This window comes from Notamacropus eugenii, chromosome 4 (assembly GCF_028372415.1).
Source record: "Notamacropus eugenii isolate mMacEug1 chromosome 4, mMacEug1.pri_v2, whole genome shotgun sequence".
NCBI classification, from domain to species: domain Eukaryota; kingdom Metazoa; phylum Chordata; class Mammalia; order Diprotodontia; family Macropodidae; genus Notamacropus; species Notamacropus eugenii.
Genome location: NC_092875.1, coordinates 440000600 through 440025003, shown reverse-complemented (window position 1 = coordinate 440025003; position 24404 = coordinate 440000600). Strand labels below are relative to the sequence as shown.

At 38.7% G+C, this 24404-nt stretch overlaps 1 long non-coding RNA gene across 2 annotated transcripts; it reads left to right on the top strand.

Annotated features, from left to right (window-relative positions):
- The first annotated feature begins 1293 nt into the window (after positions 1-1293).
- LOC140498642 (uncharacterized) lies at positions 1294-19253 on the top strand. 2 transcript variants are annotated; one of them, XR_011965157.1, is made up of 4 exons: positions 1294-1622; positions 1699-1817; positions 14412-14502; positions 19004-19225. It is a non-coding gene; the product is annotated as an uncharacterized lncRNA (long non-coding RNA). The 2 variants fall into 2 exon arrangements; XR_011965156.1 differs by lacking the exon at positions 1699-1817 and having other exon boundaries at positions 19004-19253.
- The last annotated feature ends 5151 nt before the right edge of the window (positions 19254-24404 follow it).

Sequence of the window (24404 nt, the reverse complement as noted above, 5' to 3'; positions counted from 1 at the left end):
GTTGTTATTATGTGTAGGGCAGCTAGGTGGCACAGTGGATAGAGCACCAGTTCAGGAGTCAGGAGGACCTGAGTTCAAATTTCATATCAGACACTTGACACTCACTAGTTGTGTGACCTTGGGCAAGTCACTTAACCCCAACTGCTTCATCCTGGGTCATCTCCAGTCATCCCGATGAATATCTGGTCACTGGATTCAGATGTCTCTGGAGGACAAGTGAGGTTGGTGACCTACACAGCCCTCCCTCACTCAAAACAAAGTCAAGTGCAAGTCATATCATTATTTCTCTGATGGCATGGTCTTCTTTGGCAAGGAAGGACAAACATACAAAACCTATTTTGTATAGATTTCTTTGTTACTATGATGGATCTGGCTTTCTGGTGTCTGAATAAATGTTTTCATTCTGTCTTCCATGTGTTGAGTCTGTTGTATTTCACAATTCAGAATTGTGCTGGCATATTCATGGCTGCTGAAGGCACTGTGAATATCCTGGCGGCGCTACAATGAGTGATCATTATGCAACGCTTCATATGGAGGGAGGGAAGGACAGAAAAAGTTTGACAGGCTAGAAGAGTAAGGAAGACTGAGACAAAATGTGACAGTAAAAATAAAGTTTTGGGGAGTACAAAAGGGAGTGGGAGAAAGAGCATACGTTCTAGTCAGAATTGGGAATTTCTAAGTTCAGTATCATAGAGATGAGCAGAGTTTAAGTCAGAATGTGATTCCTCAGCTGTGTGACTAAAATGGAAATGTATGGGTGAAGAAAGCATTTATTAAGCACTTACTGCATGCAAACTACTGTGCTAAGCATTGGATATACAAATAAAGAAATAAGTTAGTCCTTGCTCTCAAGGAGCTAGTATTCTAATGAGGGGAGACAACAAATGGCAGATTTCAACTACAAGTCAGATGGGAAAGTCCTATGGTCCTTAAACTGAGGCAGCAAAGTAAATGGTAACAACTCTTCTTTAATGTCATTTCTATTGGTAAAATCACATCATTTTCTGACCTTGAACATATGACAGTGCCAAAGACTTTAGTGTCAAGAATTTTCTTTTCTTGATTTTTGGAAGGCTATGGAAACTGCAGTAACAGTTGCCAGGCTATATCCATACAAGGCACTGCTTTCTGATACAATGGCTGAGGGCTCCTGGCTAGAAACACTGATATTCCCAAGGCTCTTGGATTCAGGGTCCAGGGCTGTCTCTATTAGGTCATAAGGGGAGATGGTGGTCAAAGTGGTGTTGATTATGGTTCATATTGCCTGACACATGTCTCAGGGAGCCTTCAGCTAGTCTGACTTTGTCTGCCCTATCTGTCAGTTATTTGACAGTTGGTAAGAATGGCTAGTCACTTTAGTAAAGGAGTTGCTTCATAAAATAAGGGTTTTGAGGGATGAACTGGAGTGGTCTGGAGGGGGCACTGCCTCTCCCTTGGCTCTTGTACCCATCTATGTTAGTTGCCATTGTTCAGCAGTTGTAGCTGGTGGTAAGAGAGCTGGGGTCCATTTTCCACAATGATTTCTCCTTCCAGTGACGGTTATAAGACCTAAACTGGCAGCAGGTCTGCTTATTCTTAAGGCTCTTGGGCTCAAGATTGCAGGATATCTTCATCAGACACTGGTAAGATATGGTGGGCAAGGTGTTGATAGTGTTTATATGAACCTAGCATATGATACCTTCTATTTCTACCTTAAAGATGGAAGTCATAGTAGTTGAAGAGGTTAAAAAAACAGTCAAGAAAAGGAGGTGGAAGGGTAATTAACATGGATGAAGACAGAGGAAGAGTAAAGCCAGGAACCTATGTCATTGATAAAGGTGAGAGAGTATACTGGCAATGTGTAGATGAAAGTGACAGATAAAGAGAAGAAAGAATCACCTTGAAAGGACAGGAAGTAGTTGAGCATAGATGTCTATTAGGTGGTAGCAACAAGAAGCAAAAGTATGCCAACTTTGCCTTTAGTATCTATGAGGCTGAGAAGACAGTGAAAAGAAAGACTGAAAGAACGGGCAAATGTAATTGTTGAGGCACCGTGGAGAACAGTGTGATGGCAGTGTTAAATCACACAGTGTCAGATCTAGAAGGACTTTAGAGGTCACGTTATCTGACCTGGTACTATGGTTCATAAAATTGGTATTCTGATGTATGCTTGCCACTGCACTGCATATAGCAGTACTGTTGACTCAGTGATAGAAACAGAACTGGAAATCATCTGACTCTCAATCCTGTTCTCTTCTCACTAGAAAATACATACATCACAAAATTCCCAAAACCCTCTGAGAAGGAAAAATCAGGGATTGCACTGGGTTTCTTTCTATTTCTCTCTTTAAGGTGGACAGAGCTTTGGCAGCCCTCTGTGGAAAGGCAATAGGATATAGTGAAAGAAGACTGAATTAGGAGTTAGAAGAACATATGTCTTGTTGCTTGAAAAGCTGTTGCAGTTTAGGCATGTTACAGCTTCTTTAAGACTCAGCTCCTTCCTTTAATGTGGTAGGAGTAAGAATCTCTCTTTACTGACAGTCCAGGATTCTTGTGGGAAGATAAGGAATGTGGAATACAAGATAAAGAACATGTCTCATGTTTATATAGCACTAGACAGCATAATGGATTGAAACACAAACACATATAATATACACATGCATATGGGTACATATATGTGTATTATATACACACACATATATATGTACACACATATACATATATGTATATACATATATGTGTGTGTGTGTGTGTATATATATATATATATATATATATATATATATATATATATATATATATATATACACATCTGTCTATCTAATTTTATACACACACGGTGAGTTTGATGCCTGTTGGTTTCCATCAATCCAGTTTAGCTCATCTGCCAAAATCATTTCACTATGGTGTTGCTGCCATAAATGCTATAACTTTTTGGAGCCACAGGTGAGAGCTGGGTGGCAACTGGGCACACAAGTGGATGAGCAGCCCTGAAAAAGACTCAGTAAAAGTTAGGGGGATATCTACCCCCAGCAAGTGAAGACTTCCCTCGGTGGAATGGGCAGATGAGAACAATTTGTTTTAATGGCTATGAAGATGTCTGAAGCAGGTCCTGCGAAGTGCTTAGGGTTTGGTCAGACATCAAACAGGTCAAATTAATACACTGCATCCTAGGTCATCACTGGTCATTTTCACTTTTTTCTTGCCATTAGACTTCAAGAACTCTGGAAATGAGAGCAAGGCTGATGAATTTGTGCAACTCTGCTTCACTTAAATCCAAATCATGCACAAGTCAAGAATCACTCCATGATATCAACATTCCTCTTCAAAAACAAAGAACAAACCACACACACACACACACACACACACACACACACACACTCCCACTCGGGTTAATGTACCCCTGTACTAGTCATCTATACTTGAACTCTTTGCCCCCATTTCTTCATTTCCTACTCACTTGTCAGTCTTTTGCAATTTAGCTTTCATTCCCACCACTCTTCTCCAAGTACTCTCTCCAAGGTTACAAAAGATCTCTTAACTGCTAAGTATAATGTCTGTTTCTCAGTCATTCAACTTGACTACTCTGCAGCTTTTGGAACTATCAAATACATCTTCATATTAAATACATATTTTCTTCCCTTGACTTCCTATGATTGCTTTGTCTTTGTCCTCTTCCTACTTCTCTGACAACTCATTCTCAGTCTTCTTTGTTGGATCATCATCCATCACTTGCCTGTTAAGTGTGGATGTCTGCCAAGGTTCTTCTCCAGGCTCTTCTCTTTGTTTTTCTCCCAATAATCTCATGATCTCATAAACACTCATTAGTTTAAGTTTTTATCTCTACAATGACAAATCTATCTATCTATGTATCATCAATCTGTATATGTGTGTATGTCTACATATACATATATGTATGTGTCAACATTATTCAGGACAGAATTCATCTCCCACCTCCAATCTCAAACCTACCTGTCCTTCAAACTACCATATTTCTTTTTAGGACCTCACCACCATTCCAATGATTCAGATTCACAACTCAGAAATGTTTTTGACTTTTTCTGTTTCTTCTCACCCCTTATATCCAATCATTTGATAAATCTCATTGATTAGTATCCACAACATCTTTTCTCTTTATTCTCTTCTTTTATCATATATTATGCTGTTGATAGTCAATGACAGAAACAGAACTGTAGACCAAATCTGACTCTCAATCCTGTTCTTTTCTCTCTAGAAAGCACATATATTACCAAATTCTCTAAACCCTCTTGTTCAAGACCCATGTTCACATCTTCATCATTTTTCACGTGGATTATGCAAAAACCTCCCAGTAGGATTGTGTATTTCAGATGTCTGCTCACAACAGACCACCCTTCTCAAATTGGTATTCCTAAAACACAAAACATGTCCTTTCCTTCCTCAAAATCTTTCACTGGCTCCATCTGGTTTCTAGAATGAATTATAAACTCCTGAGCCTGATACTCAAAGCTCTTCACAATTGACTTCCTATTAATGCATTCTGACCCTTTACATTACTCCCCATTCACTTTCTCTTTGTTCAAACTTGATTGACTTCCCATTCCCTAGACTTGACATTCTACATCTCCTCTCCGTACCACTACGCAGGCTATCTGTCCTGAACGCCTACTGTGCCCTCCATTATCACTTTTGTACCCTCAGGATGCATCTTTCTTCAAATTTTAGCTCAGGTGTCATCTTCTTTATGGAAGCCTTTGACCCATCTCCTTGATTCAACACAGTTGATGATGCTAGGTGTGTTCAATGTATGGTGGCCTCCCTCATTTTCTCTCTCCCCTTCTCTTTGGAAAGGAAAAGATCCTTTTGGGATCCTTCCTTTGTTTGCTTCTCTGCAACTCCAATCAGCTTCTGCTGACTTGGACCATTCAATCTTTATTGCCTTTGGAGGTTATTTCTTTCTCTGTCTGAGGCTTGAGGACAGAGGTTAATCATCTTTTGAGGACTCCTAAGGCTGCGCTGCGAACTGCTTGAAGATTCATTTGCTACCTTGCACCAACTGACAATGCTTTAGAACAAGATGAGCAGAGAGGCTGAGTCTCCCTGGGTGGGTGAAAGCAGGTGCAGCTGGGGCACCAGCAAACACAGTGGCTCTTTATGGCAGTGGCAGCTGTAATTAGCAAGTGTACTTAAACAGCAGGGGGCAAAAGAGATTGCAGGGATTTGATCCTTAAACTGGCCCACCTCTTTCTATTTTTTTTTTTTTAAATCAGAGAATAAGCAATTATAAAGGAGAAAAAGAGGAGGAAGAAGGCAAGAATTTCAATGCAGTGAAATTGTGCCTATGGGGCACTGGAAATGGAGTCTTGGCTCTTTCCAATTTGACTTGGGAAATTTTGAACAAATCTTCTCACCTTCCTAGGCAGAGTTTTGCTTATCTCTAAATGAATCAGAAGAAATATTGTGAGGTTACATTAGAGGTAAAATGAAAAATCACTAGCATTTGAATCAGGAGAGTCTTGGGTTCAAATCCCGTATCTGATATTTACCATTTACTGGTTGCTCAACTGTGGACAAGTAACTTGACTTCTCTGAGACTCAGTTGTCTTTTTTTCAACCAGTCAAACAAATACTGGGCACTGTGCTCAGTTTTGGGGATATAAAAAGCCAAAATGAAATGATCTCTACCCTAAAATTACATTGAACTGGAGAAGACAACAGAGGCACACTAAACAAATACACAATACCTACAGAGTAAATAAAAGAAATCTCTACTGCAGGGCACTAGTACATATTGAAACAGGATAGGAGGTGTATGTAGGAGACTGTCTGTGAACTTCCTTCCTTTGAAAGCATCCAGAGATTCCATGGGGCAAGTCATTTAACCCCTATTTCATCTCAGTTCCTCATTTATAAAATGGGGGATACATTGGAGAGGCAAGCTACTCCAGTATTTTTATGAGAAAACCCCATGGACTTTTGTCCATGGTGTCACATAGAGTTGAACACGACTGAACAACAAAGAAGTTTTGTGATAAAGAGGGGAGGAAGAATTGAATTCCAGAATGATATAATATATACTATCCACTTTGCAGACCTCAAAATGTTGTATTAATTTTAATGATATTATAATATAATTACATTACAATATAATTAATTGTATTAAGCTACAATTATTTTCTACAGCACTTTAAATTTTATAAATCACTTTCTTCAGTATGATATCATGGAAATAACTGAATCTGGAGTCAAGGGACATGAGTTCAAATCCTGGCCCTGCTACTCACTCCTAGTATAAGACCTTGAGGAAATCACACATTTCTTGGAGGCTCACTGTTTAATCTCCTAAGAGATGGAGGGAATTAAAGTCTGGAAAGTTCTTTCCAATGCTAAAAATGATGCAAATAAATTTTAAAATTCAACCAACATTTACTAAAACTTAAATATAGACACGGAGCTGATGTTTTTAGTTATCAGATCTATACATTGGAATAATTAACTTTGGTGGTGCTCTGAAGGGTAGTTTGGGGAGGACTAGCCATTGAATGTGAGGAGAGAAGTTAAGGGGTGATTGCAATAGGTCAAGAATGAAATATGAAGGTAAAACTTGAGTAATTTTATCCTTCCATTCAGACCAGACATCCTGGCATATTTTGTGCTTTGGGAACTATTGGAGAGTCTACAGCCACACTGGCAAGCAAGTCAACAGGGAACTGGCCAGAGACCATCAATTGTCCCAGCACTAGGTTTCCTTTTTGCCTGAGCAGATATTGCTGAGACCATGCACATCCCCTCAGGGCATGGCTGTCATTTAGACTGGAAACCCTGCAATATTTCCCCAACATGCTAGATCTTATGGATGCTATTTTCTGACTTAAGGCAGCTGACTCAGAAGAAGCTTTACAACAATTTTAGATAGAGGAAAATGAGATGCAGGAGATTTGCAAGGACTGTCATCCAGGAGAGAGTACTTAGGATTGTCCTACTTTATTTTTAAAGCAGAGTCACTGCTTCAGGGTCATAGGACCAGCATGATGACAGACCACTTTTCCCATTCACCATTAACTCCCAATGCTCCCCTCACCTTTCCCCAAAGAGGAATTATATGTAATTAGTAGTGCAATTATTATTAAGTCCATAGGGCAAAAAAAGAAAACAAACAAGAAAAAATATTTATGAATTAATAGCAATACAATTGAATATAAAATCTTATAGTATTCCCTCAGTTCTCTGTCCCCACCAGCATTTATTGTCCTGGAAGGGATATATGAACATATCTGCAGACTTATTCCAGACATTCATTATGGGATACACTTTGGTTTCATTGAGTTTGCTGGCATACCTTATACCTGATAGCAACAAATGGCAGACATTAATCCGGCTCTGTCATATAAAGAAGGGGACTGGGACATACTGACTTCTTCCTGGGATGGCCTATTAATTAGCAGTCCCTCAAGGATCTGGAGAATCTGTTCAGAATATCTTTTCAGCCTACCATCAATCCTATAAAAACAGAAACAAAAGTATTAGATGCTGAATCAGTCCAGTAAGAAAAGAAAAAGAGGAAAAAGTAGGAAAGAATAATTATAGGAGTCCAATGTAAGTCAGTGCATGGGACTTAAAGAAAAGGGATTAAAACTCAGCAGTGGCAAGTACCATCTCTCTCAGAAGTCTACTTAGGGCAGGAACAGAAGCTGCCAAACCATAAATCACCCCGTAAAGAGGGAGACTAAGGTAGATTTATAGAGCAATGCAAGAAAAGTACATACTATAAAGAGGTAGGAGTCAGAAAGTCAAGCCAGGGCTTGCTAAGTGCTAGGGATACAAAGAAGAGATTATATATATATATACATATACACACATACACACACATATATATATGTATGTATGCATGTATGTATACACACATAAATACATATGTATACACACATGTATATACATATATACACATGTATACACACATATGTGTATGCATATATATGTATACACACATACATATATAAACATACGTACATGTATATACGTATGTATACATATATACGTGTGTGTCTATGCTTGTCCTTTTTTATGTTAATTTGTTTATTTTTATTTTTCAACATTCATTTCCACAAAATTCTGAGTTCCAAATTTTCTCCCTATCTCTACCCTTCCCCCACCCCAAAATGCATTGCATTCTGATCGCCCTTTCCCCCAATCTGCCCTCCATTCTATAACAACCCTCCCTTCCCTCATCCCCATCATCTCTCTTTTCTTGTAGGGCAAGATAGATTTCTATAACCCATTGCTGGTATTTCTTATTTCCAGGTTGCATGCATAAACAATTCTCAACATTTGTTCCTAAAACTTTGAATTCCAACTTCTCTCCCTTCCTTCTTCTCTACCCATCCCCACTGAGAAGGCAAGCAATTCAATATAGGCTACATATGTGTAGTTTTGCTAAAGACTTCCATAATAGTCATGTTGTGTAAGACTAACTATATTTCCCTCCATCCTATCCTGCCCTGCCATTTATTCTATTCTCTCTTTTGACCTTGTCCCTCCCCCAAAATGTTTACTTCTAATTACTCCCTACTCCCATTTGCCCTCCCTTCTATCATCCCCCCACTCCACTTCTCCCCTTCTCCCCTACTTTCCTGTAGTGTAAGATAGATTTTCATACCAAATTGAGTGTGCATGTTATTCCCTCCTTAAGCCAAATGTGATGAGAGTAAGCTTCACTTTTTCCTCTTTCATCTCCCTGCTTTGCCTCTCCATTGAAAAAAACTTTCTCTTACCTCTTTCATGAGACATAACCTGCCCCATTCCATTTCTTCCTATCTCCTCACAATATATTCCTCTCTCACACCTTGATTTTATTTTTTTAGATATCACCCCTTCCTATTCAACTCACCCTGTGCTCTCTGTCCGTACATATGTGTATATAATCCCTTCAACTACCCAAATATTGAGAAAAGTTTCAAGAGTTACAAATACTATATTTTTATGTAGGAATGTAAACAATTCAACTTTAGTAAGTTCCTTGTGATTTCTCTTTCTTGTTTACCTTTTCATACTTCTCTTGATTCTTGTGTTTGAAAGTCAAATTTTCTATTCAGCTCTGGTCTTTTCATCAAGAATGCTTGAAAGTCCTCTATTTCACTGAATGACCATTTTTTCCCCCTGAAGTATTATACTCAGTTTTGCTGGGTAAGTGATTCTTGGTTTTAATCTTCATTCTTTTGACTTCTGGAATGTCATATTCTAAGCCCTTCAATCCCTTAATGTAGAAGCTCCCAGATCTTGTGTTATCCTGATTGTATTTCGCCAATACTCAAATTATTTCTTTCTAGCTTCTTGCAATATTTTCTCCTTGACCTGGGCACTCTGGAAATTGCCTACAATATTCCTAGGAGTTTCTCTTTTTGGATCTCTTTCAGGAGATGATTGGTGAATTTTTCAATATTTACTTTGTCCTCTGGTTCTAGAATATCAGGGCAGTTCTTCTTGATAACTTCATGAAAGATGATATCTAGGTTCTTTTTTTGATCATGGCTTTCAAATAGTCCCATAATTTTTAAATTTTCTCTCCTGAATCTATTTTCTAGGTCAGTTGTTTTTCCAATGAGATATTTCGCAATATCTTCTATTTTTTCATTCTTTTGGTTTTGTTTTGTAATTTCTTAGTTTCTCATAAAGTCATTAGCTTCTATCTGCTTCATTCCAATTTTTAATCAACTATTTTCTCCAGTGAGCTTTTGAACCTCCTTTTTTATTTGACTAATTCTACTTTTTAAAGCATTCTTCTCCTCTTTGTCTTTTTGAACCTCTTTTGCCAATTGAGTTAGCCTATTTTTAAAGGTGTCATTTTCTTCAGCATTTTTTGTGTCTCTTTTAACAAGTTGTTGACTCATTTTTCATGCTTTTCTTGCATCTCGTTTCTCTTCCCAATTTTTCCTCCACCTTTCTCACTTGATTTTCAAAATCTTTTTTGAGCTCTTCCATGGCCTGAGGCCATTGTATATTTATTTTGGAAGTTTTATTTATTTTGGAAGTGTAGAAGCCTTGACTTTTACCTCTTCCTCTGATGGTATACATTGTTCTTTCTCATCTGAAAAGATGGAAGAAAATCCTTGTTCACCAAGAAAGTAGCCTTTTATTGTCTTGTTTTCTTTTTCCTCTTTTGGGCATTTTCCCAACCAATTACTTGACTTTTGAGTCCTTTCTCAAGAGGAGGGTATATTCTGGGGACCTGTAAGTTCTCGGTTCCTTCAAGGTGGCTCAATCAGGGGAGAATAGTTTACTCCTCTCCTGGCCTGTGCTCTTGTCTGTGAGCAACCAGGAGCACTCTCTTCTGCCCAGGATCTGTGAGTACAATTCCCTCTCCACACCCACCTCCAGATGCACCATATCAGCACTCTTCCTCAACCCAGGAGAGTCACTCAGGGCTGATATTCAGCTCAGCTGCTCAATTTCCTCAGGGGATTTAGGCAGAGGGTTCCATAAATGGATGCTGCCGTTGCAGTTGCTGCTGCTGGTGAGGCCAGACCCTGTTCCCTTCTCATGCTGGTGAAAGAGCTTTCTTACTGACCTTTGATGCTGTCATGGCATTTGTGGGTTTAGCAATCTGGGAACCGCAGCTGCTGTCAGGGATTCCACCCCCAAGGTCTGTTCTGGTCCTGTCCCTGCTGCACTGTGGCCAAGGCAAGCTGTGCTCTACTCCACATCCAGTGCAATAAAATTTTCCTGTTGTCCTTTCAAGCTGTCTTGGGCTAGAAATCTCTTTAGCTCTGTCATTTTGTGGCTTCTACTGGTCTAGAATTTGTTTAGAGTAATTTTTTACAGGTATTTTATGAGCAACAGAGGGGAGCTTCTACAAGTTGGCCCTTCTACTCTGTCACCTTGGCTCCACCCCTTCATCCTTCATTTTTGAAGAAGAGCATGACAATAGAAAAATGATGACATGACTTGCACTTGATTTTGTTATTTTTTTATTTTTTATTTTTTTTTTTTATTTTTTATTTTTTTATTTAGCTTTTAACATTCATTTTCACAAAATTTTGGGTTACAAATTTTCTCCCCTTTTCTCCCTTCCCCCCCCAAATGCCAAGCATTCTAATTGCCCCTATGACCAATCTGCTCTCTCTTCTATCATCCCTCTCTGCCCTTGTCTCTGTCTTCTCTTTTGTCCTGTAGGGCCAGATAGCTTTCTATACCCCTTTACCTGTATTTCTTATTTCCTAGTGGTAAGAACATTACAGTTGATCCTAACACTTTGAGTTCCAACTTCTTTTCCTCCCTCCCTCTCCACCCCTTCCCTTTGGAAGGCAAGCAATTCAATATAGGCCAAATCTGTGTAGTTTTGCAAATGACTTCCATAATAGTTGTGTTGTATAGGACTAACTATATTTCCCTCCATCCTATCCTGTCCCCCATTACTTCTATTCTCTTTTGATCCTATCCCTCCCCATGAGTGTTGACCTCAAATTGCACTCTCCTCCCCATGCCCTCCCTTCTATCATCCCCCCCCACTCTGCTTATCCCCTTATCCTCCACTTTCCTGTATTGTAAGATAGGTTTTCATACCAAGATGAGTAGGCATTTTATTCTTTCCTTTAGTGGAATGTGATGAGAGTAGACTTCATGTTTTTCTCTCACCTCCCCTCTTTATCCCTCCACTAATGAGTCTTTTGCTTGCCTCTTTTATGAGAGATAATTTGCCCCATTCAATTCTCCCTTTCTCCTCCCAATATCTTTCTCTCTCACTGCTTGATTTCATTTTTTTTTTTAAGATATGATCCCATCCTCTTCAATTCACTCTGTGCACTCTGTCTCTATGTGTGTGTGCGTGTGTGCATGTGTGTGTGTGTAATCCCACCCAGTACCCAGATACTGAAATGTTTCAAGAGTTACAAATATTGTCTTTTCATGTAGGAATGTAAACAGTTCAACTTTAGTAAGTCCCTTATGACTTCTCTTTGCTGTTCACCTTTTCATGGTTCTCTTCATTCTTGTGTTTGGAAGTCAAATTTTCTTTTCAGCTCTGGTCTTTTCATCAAGAATGCTTGAAAATCCTCTATTTCATTGAAAGACCAATTTTTCCCCTGAAGTATTATACTCAGTTTTGCTGGGTAGGTGATTCTTGGTTTTAGTCCTAGTTCCTTTGACTTCTGGAATATCCTATTCCATGCCCTTCGATCCCTTAATGTAGAAGCTGCTAGATCTTGTGTTATCCTGATTGTATTTCCACAATACTTGAATTGTTTCTTTCTAGCTGCTTGCAATATTTTCTCTTTCACCTGGGAGTTCTGGAATTTGGCCACAATGTTCCTAGGAGTTTCTCTTTTTGGATCTCTTTCATGTGGTGTTCTGTGGATTCCTTGAATATTTATTTTGCCCTCTGGTTCTAGAATCTCAGGGCAGTTTTCCTTGATAATTTCATGAAAGATGATGTCTAGGCTCTTCTTTTGATCATGGCTTTCAGGTAGTCCCATAATTTTTAAATTGTCTCTCCTGGATCTATTTTCAAGGTCAGTTGTTTTTCCAATGAGATATTTCACATTATCTTCCATTTTTCCATTCCTCTGGCTTTGTTCTGTGATTTCTTGCTTTCTCATAGAGTCCTTAGCCTCCATCTGTGCCATTCTAATTTTGAAAGAACTATTTTCTTCAGTGAGCTTTTGAATCTCCTTTTCCATTTGGCTAATTCTGCTTTTGAAAGCATTCTTCTCCTCATTGGCTTTTTGAAGCTCTTTTGCCAATTGAGTTAGGCTAGTTTTCAAGGTGTTATTTTCTTCAACATTTTTTTGGGTCTCCTTTAGCAGGGAGCTGATTTGCTGTTCATGCTTTGACTTCATGTCTCTCATTTCTCTTCCCAGCTTTTCCTCCACCTCTCTAACTTGATTTTCAAAATTCTTTTTGAGCTCTTCCATGGCCTGAGCCCATTGAGTGGGCTGGGACACAGAAGCCTTGATTTCTGTGTCTTTGCCTGATGGTAAGCATTGTTCTTCCTCATCAGAAAGGAAGGGAGGAAATGCCTGTTCCCCAAGAAAGTAACCTTCTATAGTCTTATTTCTTTTCCCTTTTCTGGGCATTTTCCCAGCCAGTGACTTGACCTCTGAATATTTTCCTCACACCCACCTCACCTCCTGATCCTCCCAGCCAGTGTTTGGGGTCTGAGATTCAAATGCTGCTTCCAGCCTCAGGGCTTTGGGCGGGGGCAGGGCTGCTATTCAGTGTGAGATTAAATTCAGATGCTCAGGTGAGGGCAGGGCTGCCTCTCAGGCTCAGTTCCCTCAGGGAGTTTATGCACAGACCTTCAACAATGGATCCAGGCTCCTGCCTGCTTGGAGAGCCCTGGTCTGCCGCTGCCCCTCAGCTTCTGTCTCCAGAGGGGGCCCGAGCCATGGGGGCACCCCACTCCCCCCTCGACCCGCCAAAGGGACTCTCTCACCGACCCCCGTCACCTGTGGGTGGAGGTACTTGTGCGGCCGCTGGAGATCCCGTCCCTGAAGCCCGCTCGGATCTGTTCCTCTCGGTGCCGCGGCCACGGCAGGGCTGTACTCAGCTCCCAGTCCCGGCGCCCAGTCCGCAGCACGAAGGACCTTTTACGAGAGGTTTGCTGGTCTCTCCGGAACAGAAATCTCCCTCGCTCCAATGTTCTGTGGCCTCTGGGTGCAGAATTCGCCGTGAGTTACTTCTTTGTAGTTGTTCTATGGGTTGTGGGTTCGGAGCTATGTGTATGTGCGTCTTTCTACTACCTTGATTTTGTTTTAAGAGGGTGGACTGTCCAAGGTCCCCAGCCTTACTTTCCTCTCCTGAGCCATTTGGATCCAGTGACCAGATATTCATCAGGATGACTGGAGAAGGCCCAGGATACACTGGGAGACCTTGGCCTATTCAGGTAGTAACTTAGATGAAGGTTATGGCTATTCAGTGAATAGGTGTCTTTAAGAAGTAATCATGGAAAAGCCCCTTTAATGAGCAACATAAAAGGACAGGTAAATCAAGATGGGAAGAAAAGAGACACAGTTAGTACTGATAATCACTCTGAAGCCAAGAGATTCCCAAAAAGAGCCATTAAGTGGAGTTTGGGCAGGGACCTATTGTTGTGCAATGGATGGGCTTCAGAGTGCACTGGGTTAAAGATTTGGGGAAAGAAAGAGAGAGAAAGAGAGAGAGAGAGAGAAAGAGAGAGTGAGAGAGAGAAGGAAGGAGACAAAGAAAGGAAAGAAAGAAAGAAAGAAAGAAAGAAAGAAAGAAAGAAAGAAAGAAAGAAAGGAAGGAAGGAAGGAAGGAAGGAAGGAAGGAAGGAAGGAAGGAAGGAAGGAAGGAAGGAAGGAAGGAAGGAAGGAAGGAAGGAAGGAAGAAAGAAAGAAAGAAAGAAAGAAAGAAAGAAAGAAAGAAAGAAAGAAACTTGACCTGTAAATCCCAAGTTAACTGGGCTTCCTCTGACCATCCAAATTTACTTTCTTTTGTAGAGGAGAAGGAAAACAGGGGACAAAAGGGAGCAGGTGAGCTGAGTTACCCAGCTAGTTGGATCCCCATTGAGGCAACTCAGTCTTCTCACAGGTCTGTGTTTGTCCTTCATTCATTATTCATTGATTGGGTGGAGGTGGATTCCTTAGGCTAGAGTGTTGGAACCATAATGATATAAGAGCACTGATAAGATCAAAGTCATGATCAAAAAATCCCCAGGATTCTAAGTGAACCCTACCAAACATTAAATTATTAATTCCAATACCATATAAATGATTTGGAAAATAATTTGGAAACAAAAGGCAAAGAAGTAGTCCTATCAAAGTCCTTTTATGAAACATACTGATAACTAAACCAGAAAAAGCCAAAACAGGGAAAGAAAATTATAATCAAATTTCTCTCATGAATATTGATGCATAAATTTTAATTTTTCCAGCACTATATTACAAGGATCATACTCTATGATCAGATGGGATTTATATCAAGAGTACGGGATTGGTTTAGTATTAAGAAAACTGTCAGCATAATTGATCAAATCAATAACAAACCCAACAAAATCATATGATTATCTCTATACATGCAGAAATAGCTTTGGACAAAATACAATATTCATTCCTATTAAAAAAAACACTAGAGAGTACAGGAATAAAGGGAGATTTCCTTAAAATCATAAGTACTATTTATCCAAAGCCATCAACCATGTTGACTGTAGTGGGGATAAACTAGATTCCCTTCCCAATATGATCAGGGGTAAAATAAGGATGCTCATGATCACCACAATTATTCAGTATTGTACCAAAAATATTAGCTAAGTCAATAAGAGAAGAAAAAATAAATGAAGGGATTAGACTAGGCAATGAGGGGACAAAGCTATCTGTCTTTGCAAATAATAAGGTGGTATACTTAGAGAATCCTAAAGGATCAACTGAAAAAACTTGAAATAATTAACAACTTTAGAATTCATCAGCATTTCTATATATTGCCAACAAAACTCAGCAGCAAGAGATAAAAGAGAAATGTCATTTAAAATAACTGTAGGCAATATAAAATACTGGGGAATCTACCTTGCCAAGAGAAACCCAGCAACTATATGAACATTATTACAAAATACTTTTCACACAAATAAAGTCACATCTAAACAATTGGAAAACTATTCACTGTTCATGGGTAGGATGAGCTAATATAATAAAAATGATGATCTTACTTAAATTAATATCCTTATACAGTGCCAAACCAATCAAATTACCAAAACACTATTTATAGAGTTTCAAAAAATAATAACAAAATTCATCTGGAAGAACAAAAAGTCAAGAATAATATATATGTGTGTGTGTGTGTGTGTGTGTATTTGTATATATATGTATATATATTTAAAATGTATGTATGTGTATGTGTGTACCTGTGTGTGTGTGTGTGTGTGTGTGTGTTTCTCTCCTCAAGGAAATCACATTCTAATGGGGGAGGGGGAGAAATATTAACAACTATGTACTATGTTAAAATAATATCTCATTCTAGTCTCTCTAATTTTCCCTCCTCCTTATACTTTGTATAGTAAGTTTACAAGTATCTAGTAAAAAGTAACAATAGCAGGACGTGTGATTGTAGAAAAGAACTTATAAATCACCTATAAACCTTCTTGTAGACCAAAGGAGCTTAATGATTACTTGCAAACTATATCATATATTAACTAAAAATCACATCATGAGACTATGTGCTAAATAAGAAGACGCCTGGTCCTACTAATTTCTGTGCTCCGTAATTTTCAGATGAGCTGCTGATTTCTATTGGTAAGACCAACAGAAAAACAAAAGGTTACTGATAACTTTGAGACGATGTAAATACGTTAATGAACTAACCCCAAATGGTACAAAAGGGTTAGTCTTTATCCTACTAAAACCTTATAAAATGAGACCCCCAAACTCCTGTGTCCTGGAGATGCTTCTACCTCCTTACAGTCCGTGATGCTTAAGTACTCCCAACTCCAATTCATGGTTACATGAGCAATTCTATCTGCCTCTCTCTCTCTCTCTCTCTCTCTCTCTCTCTCTCTCTCTCTCTCTCTCTGTCTCTCTCTCTCTCTCGCCATTCTCTTCCTCAGGATGTCTGGCTTCCTCTACCACCCCATCCCGATTCCCATCCCCACACTATCTGCCTCTGTACCCATGCCTTTTATGCTGTTTGTATTTTCTGTGCCATTTGTGCTTATATGTTCTGTGCCTTATTGAAATATGATTAAAGCACTATCCTCACTGCTATACTGATTTTCCCCAGAAAGTGCCCAAAGAACCGGGTGTGCCTGCCCCATTTAACAATTTCATAAATTAATTAGCAATTTATGTACATACAAGATAAATATAGACTAAATTGGAGACAATTTTAGAAGGGTGACACTAGCATAGAGTGTGACTGGGAAAAGTTTCTTATAGAAGACAGAATTTTAGCTGAACCTTGAAAAAAGACAATAGACAGACATAAGAGGGAGAGCATTCCAGGCACAAGGAACAGACGGTGAAAAGGCTGGACATTAGGAGATGGAGTCTCGTGAGTGAGAAATAGTAAAAAGACAAGTATCACTGGATTATAGAGTGTGTGGAGGAAAGAAAAGGGTAAGATGACTGGAAAAATAAGAAGAGGATAAGAAATAAAGGTCTTTACAAGCCAAACACAGAAATTTGATTATGTTTGATTCTGAAAGTAAGGAGGCATTGAAGTTCATGAAGTAGAGGGGTAGTAATTTTCTACAACATCCCCCAAATATTTGACTTCTCCCAAAAGTGAATTTTAATCATTTTTTAGGTTTGGCTGTGCCAGGTTAGTACTAAGTGGCATTTTAAGCTCTCTCCTTAATTTGTATCTATTTGCAATCAACATATACAGTTATGTTTGTCTTTAACATCTAAACAGCTAGGCTTTTCATAGGTCTGGTTAGTAAGTACCAAACTTTCTGATAAACTATGATCTCTCAGAACCTTTTTAGTGTCAACAATTTCCAATTTCTTTTTTATACATTCTGTAATGCTCTATATTCAGAGGTAAATGCAGTATGGAGTGAAAAAATACACTGAAATGCAATGAAATGTATTGATTGGCAGAATATGTTAATCCCAAATTGGTCCTTTTGGACAAATATCAACATAATTTGGATCTAGAAGGGTCCTTGGAAAGCAAAGAGTTCTAAGCCCTTCATTCTACATATTGAAGCCCAAGTGATTTTCTGAAGGTAATGCAGGATATAACTACCAGAGATGGGATCTAAACCTAGATCCTTTGTCTCCAGACCCTATCCTCTTTACATAAGACCCATATGGATCCACTATAATCCTTATCTATATCTAATTTCTTATCATGATGTGGATATGACCCTCAGTTCTTTAAAGAGGGCTTAGAGAAGCTTGTATCCAGAAATTCAAATATTAGGTGATAAATTATTTTATAAGGATAACCTACAAGAAAGAAGATAGAAACAGAAATAATCGTCTTGATCTAAGGAATCATTGTTAAGGGCGGCCTATAAATAGAAATCATGGCAGTTTTCATTCACATTGATTCTTAGGTTACCTTTTTAATAAGTTCCATCAAATATGAGAAAATAAGCACAAGAAGTTTCAGATCCGGTATAGTGTTCTCCTTTACTAGAAGGCAAATTTAGTTCAATTTGCATGCCCTTTGAATTATGTAGCTACCTCCATCATGGACATTGGATATTTTTTAGTGTGTCAGCCAATTTGAGAATCATTTCCAAAACATTTTCATTCATGTTTATTAGATCATAGATCTAGAGCTGGAAAAGAATTTAGAGTCCATCTAAACCCTTCATCTTATAGATGAGGAAATTGAGACCCAGAGAGGTCAAGTGGCTGACTAGCCCAAGGCCACAAAGGTAGTAAATATCACAATCAATACTCCAATCCAAATCTTCTCACTCTCAATTAGTTCCCCCCCCCCCCATACTACACCTCATTTGATCCCCTCCCACAAGCAACTTTGTGGGATGGCTAATTATAATTAACCCCATTTCAGAAAATGAAGCAACGATCTGTTCAATGATCAGTCCTAGGCCTAGGACCCTTTGAATTTTCCATAACACTAATATAGCATCCCACCCAGAGCTATCTCCCCAACTTCGACTCCTATTGGTAAGCCAGGTTCCCTGGCATATCCAACTAAATTTTCACTCAGGGTTCCAGGGAAAATTCTGAACAACTAAATTTTTCTAGTTATAATCACTTACAAATCTCCATATATTGTGTTCCCATTATCAACCAGCCAGTAAAATTCTATTAATTTTTACAAATGGAATTTAGTGAGAATATATAATGAGAACAATTTTTACAGATATAATCCTCTCCCCCCCAAAACAGTAGTACATTCTCTTCTTGCACATTCAAGTCCCTGAGAAGATCAGGCTCAGACATAGAGACTACATATAGCCAAAGGGTAAACTCATAACTCCTGGTTACTGGAAGTCCTTTTCTTCCTTAGTGGAGTCCTCATTAAATTTCTCTTAGATGTAGCTTTCTTCTGGACTCAATGCCCATACAGAGTTTAGAAGCAGTCCCTAATTGGAATGTCCAATTTGTCCTTGGTGTTTCAGTTCCTGATGCAGATGGTACCATCAGTCATCGCTGCTCCAGGAAAACTGCTGCAGGCTCTCAGGGACAAGATCATCTACCATCTGGTCAACTCACTCCTCCATCCCTAATAGCAATTCTCAGGAGATTTTTACCACCACATTTAACTACCACTGAACTGGCCTGATGCTTAACTGTATGATTCTGAATTGGTTTGCTGTGCTGTACACAGAAAGAGAAGTGTGTTTGATTCTTTTAGGCAATCACTAAATATTTCCTGTGTGTCATCATCTCCTTTTGTTGCAAAGGAGGACCACAATTATCCTTAATTGCATCCCCCACACAGCACCTAGTACATCCTAGGCAGTTCATAAATACATCTTGACTGATTACTATTCATATAGAAATCCCCTGGAGGAGTTCCTAACTTTCTTCTTGGATGAATCAGATATTTTGAATAGTTCCATAATAAATGGTACAAAGGTGGGGTTTTGGATCTCTTTACCATTTAATGTATCGCAGGAAATTCAAGCTTGATTGAATCAATCAGCCAATCAAAAGTATAAACCTAGTTTGAGTAAACTCCTAATCAGTTTGAGAGGAATGATGCATTTTATTCACAGCCATACCAATAATTCTATAGATGAATTCTTCATGTACTCCCTAATGGAGTCAATGCTTTGGAGACTTCAGGAAATCATAGAAAGTAGAGACCACACCAGCTATTTCCAATAAAGTCCTTCTCCAGGGAGAGCACAAGGGTTTCCTGCCGACAACAGGTCCACCCCAGATTTGGAGTATACCACTTCCTTGAGGGTTGTGGAAGGCTATTTGGGAATATATCCTTTGCAGCATAAGAGTAACAAGTTGAACTCCTACCATGATTTTTGAGTTTTACCAAGAGATCAATATAATTGCTTTCAGAAAATATGTCAAGTCGCAAGCAAGGATAATCAAGTTTTGACATAATTTTTGACAAGCTTTGACATACTCAGCTTCCAGCCCCAGACTTTTTGTTCCAAATGTCATTGTGGTTTTCTAAGGAGACCAATATGATGGCTAACTGGTGATGGTTAGAACTGCTTGTGGAAGGTTTCAGAGCTTAACATCAGCTCTAACTATTTAAGTAACATATTCTCTCCACACCAGGAGAAATTAAAAGAGTTGTAAAAAGCCAGCCCACTAATCATCTTTCCACAAAAAGACAGTCTATTGGTGCCAGATGTTTACATCTTGGGGGTGGTATGGAGATGGGGGACAAAGAGAGAAGAAGGGACATTTAGTAGTGTGGTGGAGCAGGTGCATTAACACAGTCACACTGCTTCCAATGAAGTCTGGGGTTGTTTTTTTTAAAATGTTAATTCATTTCTTTTTTCTGAGGATAGTAGTCTCATGGTAAAGAAGGGAATGGAAAGAAATAAGCACTTATTAAGCAATTACTGTGCTCCAGGGGCAGCTAGGTGGTGTGGTGGATAGAATACCAGTGCAGGAGTCAGGAGGACCTGAGTTCAAATCTCACCTCAGACACTTGACACTCACTAGCTGTGTGACCTTGGGCAAGTCACTTAACCCCAACTGCCTCATCCTGGGTCATCTCCAGTCATCCTGATGAATATCTGCTCACTGGATTCAGATGGCTCTGGAGGAGAAGTGAGGCTGGTGACCTGCACAGCCCTCCTTCACTCAAAATAAAGTCAAGTGCAAGTCATGTCATCATTTCTCTGATGGCATAGTCTTCGGCAGTGAATGAGAAACACACTGCGTTCCAGACACTGATAAGTGCTATACCAATATTATCTCATTTTATCCTTCCAACAACCTTATGAGGCAGGTACTAATTTCACCTTCATTTTACAGTTAAGGATACTGAGGCAGGCAGATCTTAAGTGACTTTCCCAGGGTCACACAATTGGCAAGTGTCTGAGGTCAGATATACTGTCAGGTCTTCTTGACTCCAGACCCAATGCTCTATTTGTTGCCTAGGGAATAAGAGGATGAGATCACATAAGAAAAAGTGGATTGTTCAAATTCAGAAATATACCCACACCTACATAGACTCAATAGAAGGAAAGAAATAGAGTAAAATATATTATGGAATATCAAATGCAAGATGGTGGCCAGAATTCCTTCAAAAACATGGCATAGTAGAAAATTCTAATCAATCGACAAGCATTTATTAAGCACTTTCTGTGTGCTAGGCACTGTACTGAGCTCAGGGGACACAAAATAATAAAATAGTCTATGTATAAAATAATCTGTCCAATCTAATCATATCCAATCAATCTAAAACAGATTTATTACATGCCTTCTATATTCATGGCACTTTTCCAGGCATTGGGAACAAAATGAACAACGATTCATACTGCCAAGGAGCTTGCTAGGGTAATATAATATGCACAAGGATAAATTTTACATATCATCATATCAAGAGCAGAAGAGATCTCTGCTCCTTGAGGAGAACAGGAAAGGTCCACATGATGTAGCCATGTATTCCAAGAGGCAGAGATACAGACGGAGAGCATTATAGATGTCACAGGGATTGTCTCTGCACACCATATAATGTGTCCTGTGTTTGGGAGCAGCTTTACTTATATGAGAAGAGTTGGAGTATAGGGTCAGAAATGATGTAGGGGCAGCCACATTTTTTAATACTGAGAAGAGAGGTAAAGGGAAGAAATGAGATTAGCAAGAGCCTGCTTTTCACCCTAAAGCCTTTACCATTAAAAAAAGAAAACTTTGTAAACAAGCCTGTAACTCTATGCTGTGGCATTCCTTTCTGGGCCCATTTCCTCAACTGTAAAATAAAGAGATTGAATCTTTCACACCTCTTCAAACTCCTAATTCTAGGAAAGTACATAAGAAGAATATAGTTTCCAGATAATTTAAATTGCATATTTTTCTCTTTGTAGTAGCAAGCTCATATACGAAGAAACCAAAATAATATCCATCTTCATTCTGCATGTTCTAATGTACTTAAGGACATTTTGATCCAAAAATTTTATATTTGTTATAACAGCATCATCCTAAATGTAGCCAACTTCACAATGGCCCATGGTTAGTTGGGCTCAGGGAAGATAGACTACTGTTTGGAGAAAGCTATTCTGATAATTTTTATAAAAACTCTTATTCTGAGGCATACAGTCTATATAACACAGAAGCAGTAAGGGGCTGTATTTTAGAATATAAAGTTAAAGAAACTACAAATGCCATTTACTCAAAATCACTGAGATCTAAGGAGGTCAAAGGATTTCCCTACAGTCACACATGTAATAGATCTCAGAGACTGGATTTGAACCTAGGTCTTTTGATTCCCATACCTTAGGCTATAAGCAGAGAATAGCTAAAGTAGATTGTGTGGTAATAGAATTTCTGCCTTATCTATCTTACTTCCTGACTTTCTTGCTTCCTATTTTCCTCTCAGTTCAGTTAGACAAAATATAGTAAATTCAAAGTTCTTACATACCAGAGCATTATACTCTTAAACATAAATTAATATTAAAACAGGTTTTTAAGCTAGATCCAAAACACTGTTTACTAACTTTTTCTGCATAATTTCAAATTTTTTTCTAGAATGGTTGGTCATTTTCACAGACCCACCAATAATTCATTAATGTACCTGCTTCCTTATAACTCTCCAAAATTTGTCATTTCCTTTTTTGAGTGGGTCATATTTGTCAATGGTGGGTGTGAGATAGAACTTCAGAATTGTTTTAATTAGTTTTCACTGATTATTAGTATTTTTTGACCATTTAAAAATACAACTAGAGATAGCTTGATTTCTGCCCTTGAAAGCTGCCTGTTTCGAGCCTTAGACTCTTATCTTTTGAATCCATCCTTTATACAATGTGTTTGTGTGTATGTATGTGTGAGTGTGTGTGTGTGTGTGTTCATCCTTCATTGCCAAAGAAAACCATACCATCAGAGAAATGATGACATGACTTGCACTTGATTTTGTTTTGAGTGAGGTAGGGCTATGCAGGGAATCAGCCTCACTTTCTCCTCCTGAGCCATCTGGATCCAGTCACCAGATGTTCATCAGGATAACTGGAGATGACCCAGGATGAGGCAACTGGGGTTAAGTGACTTGCCCAAGGACACACAGCTGGTGAGTGTCAAGTGTCTGAGGTGACATTTGAACTCAGGTCAATGTATCTTGAAAATGAAACCTCTATCGGAGAAGCTTGCTTCAAAGATTTTCCCCAGTGAATTTTCTTTTAATTTTAGCTACATTATATTTGTTTATACAAAACTCTTTAATTTAATGTAATCAAAATCATCCATTTTTATCTTTTGTGATTCTTTGTCTCTTGTTTGGTCAAGAGCTCCTCATTTGTTTGTTATATCACCTTTCATAGCTAGCCGAAAGTGATCAAAGAGAAAAAGGTCCTTAATCTATCAGTGTCTCTGAGTCTCTCTCTCTCTCTCTCTCTCTCTCTCTCTCTCTCTCTCTCACCCCTACCCTCTCTCTCCTCTTCTCTCTCCTCTCTCTCCCCCCTTCTTCTATCTCTCTCTCTCTTTGTCTCTCTCTCCTCTCTGTCTCTCCGTCTCCCTGTCTCTCTCTCTCTGTCTCTCTATTTCTCTCTCCTCTCTCTCTCTCCTCTCTTTCCCCCCTCTTCTATCTCTCTCTCCTCTCTCTCCCCCCTTCTTCTATCTCTCTCTCTCTCTTTGTCTCTCTCTCCTCTCTGTCTCTCTCTCTCTGTCTCTCTATTTCTCTCTCCTCTCAGTTTTTTTTTAATGGTGGCAAAACAAAAGAAAACCAAGGAGATGCCCATCAACTGGGGGGAGGTTAAACAAATTGAGATATATGAATATAATGAAATATTACTGAGGTCTAAGAAATGACAAAAAAGACAGTTCCAGGCAATATTTGTATAATTTGATTCAGTGTGGAGCAAACAGAATCAGGAAAATAATTTATACTTAATATCAATATTATAAACATGAACAATTTTGAAAGATTGATCAGCTAAATTTTGATCATCCAGTATTCCAGAGGACTAATAAAGAAGTAATAAAGATGTCTGCCTCATGATGAAGTGATGATGGACTATTGTGCAAAATAAGAAATGTATTTTTGCACATAAACAATGTGAGTTGATATATGTGACACTTATGTGACGTAGAGATTTTGTATTTTTTTCTAACTTTTTTCCCTCAGTGACTAGAGAGAGGTAGGAAGGGGGAAATGAATGTTTTATAACTGGAAATTAATAAAATTTTTAAAAAATAAAACAGGTTTTTAATGAGGAATGAAATCATTCCTTTATAACATAGTCTCTGTCTCTCTGTCTCTCTCTCTCTCAAGTTAGGACCTTATATGACACTAGCCAACTATTGGAACTTTATTAAAAGAATGCTACTTTTCAGAATAGGAAAGCCTTCCTTACAGCTTTCTCTCTGGTTACTCTAGAAGAGAGAAGTTCC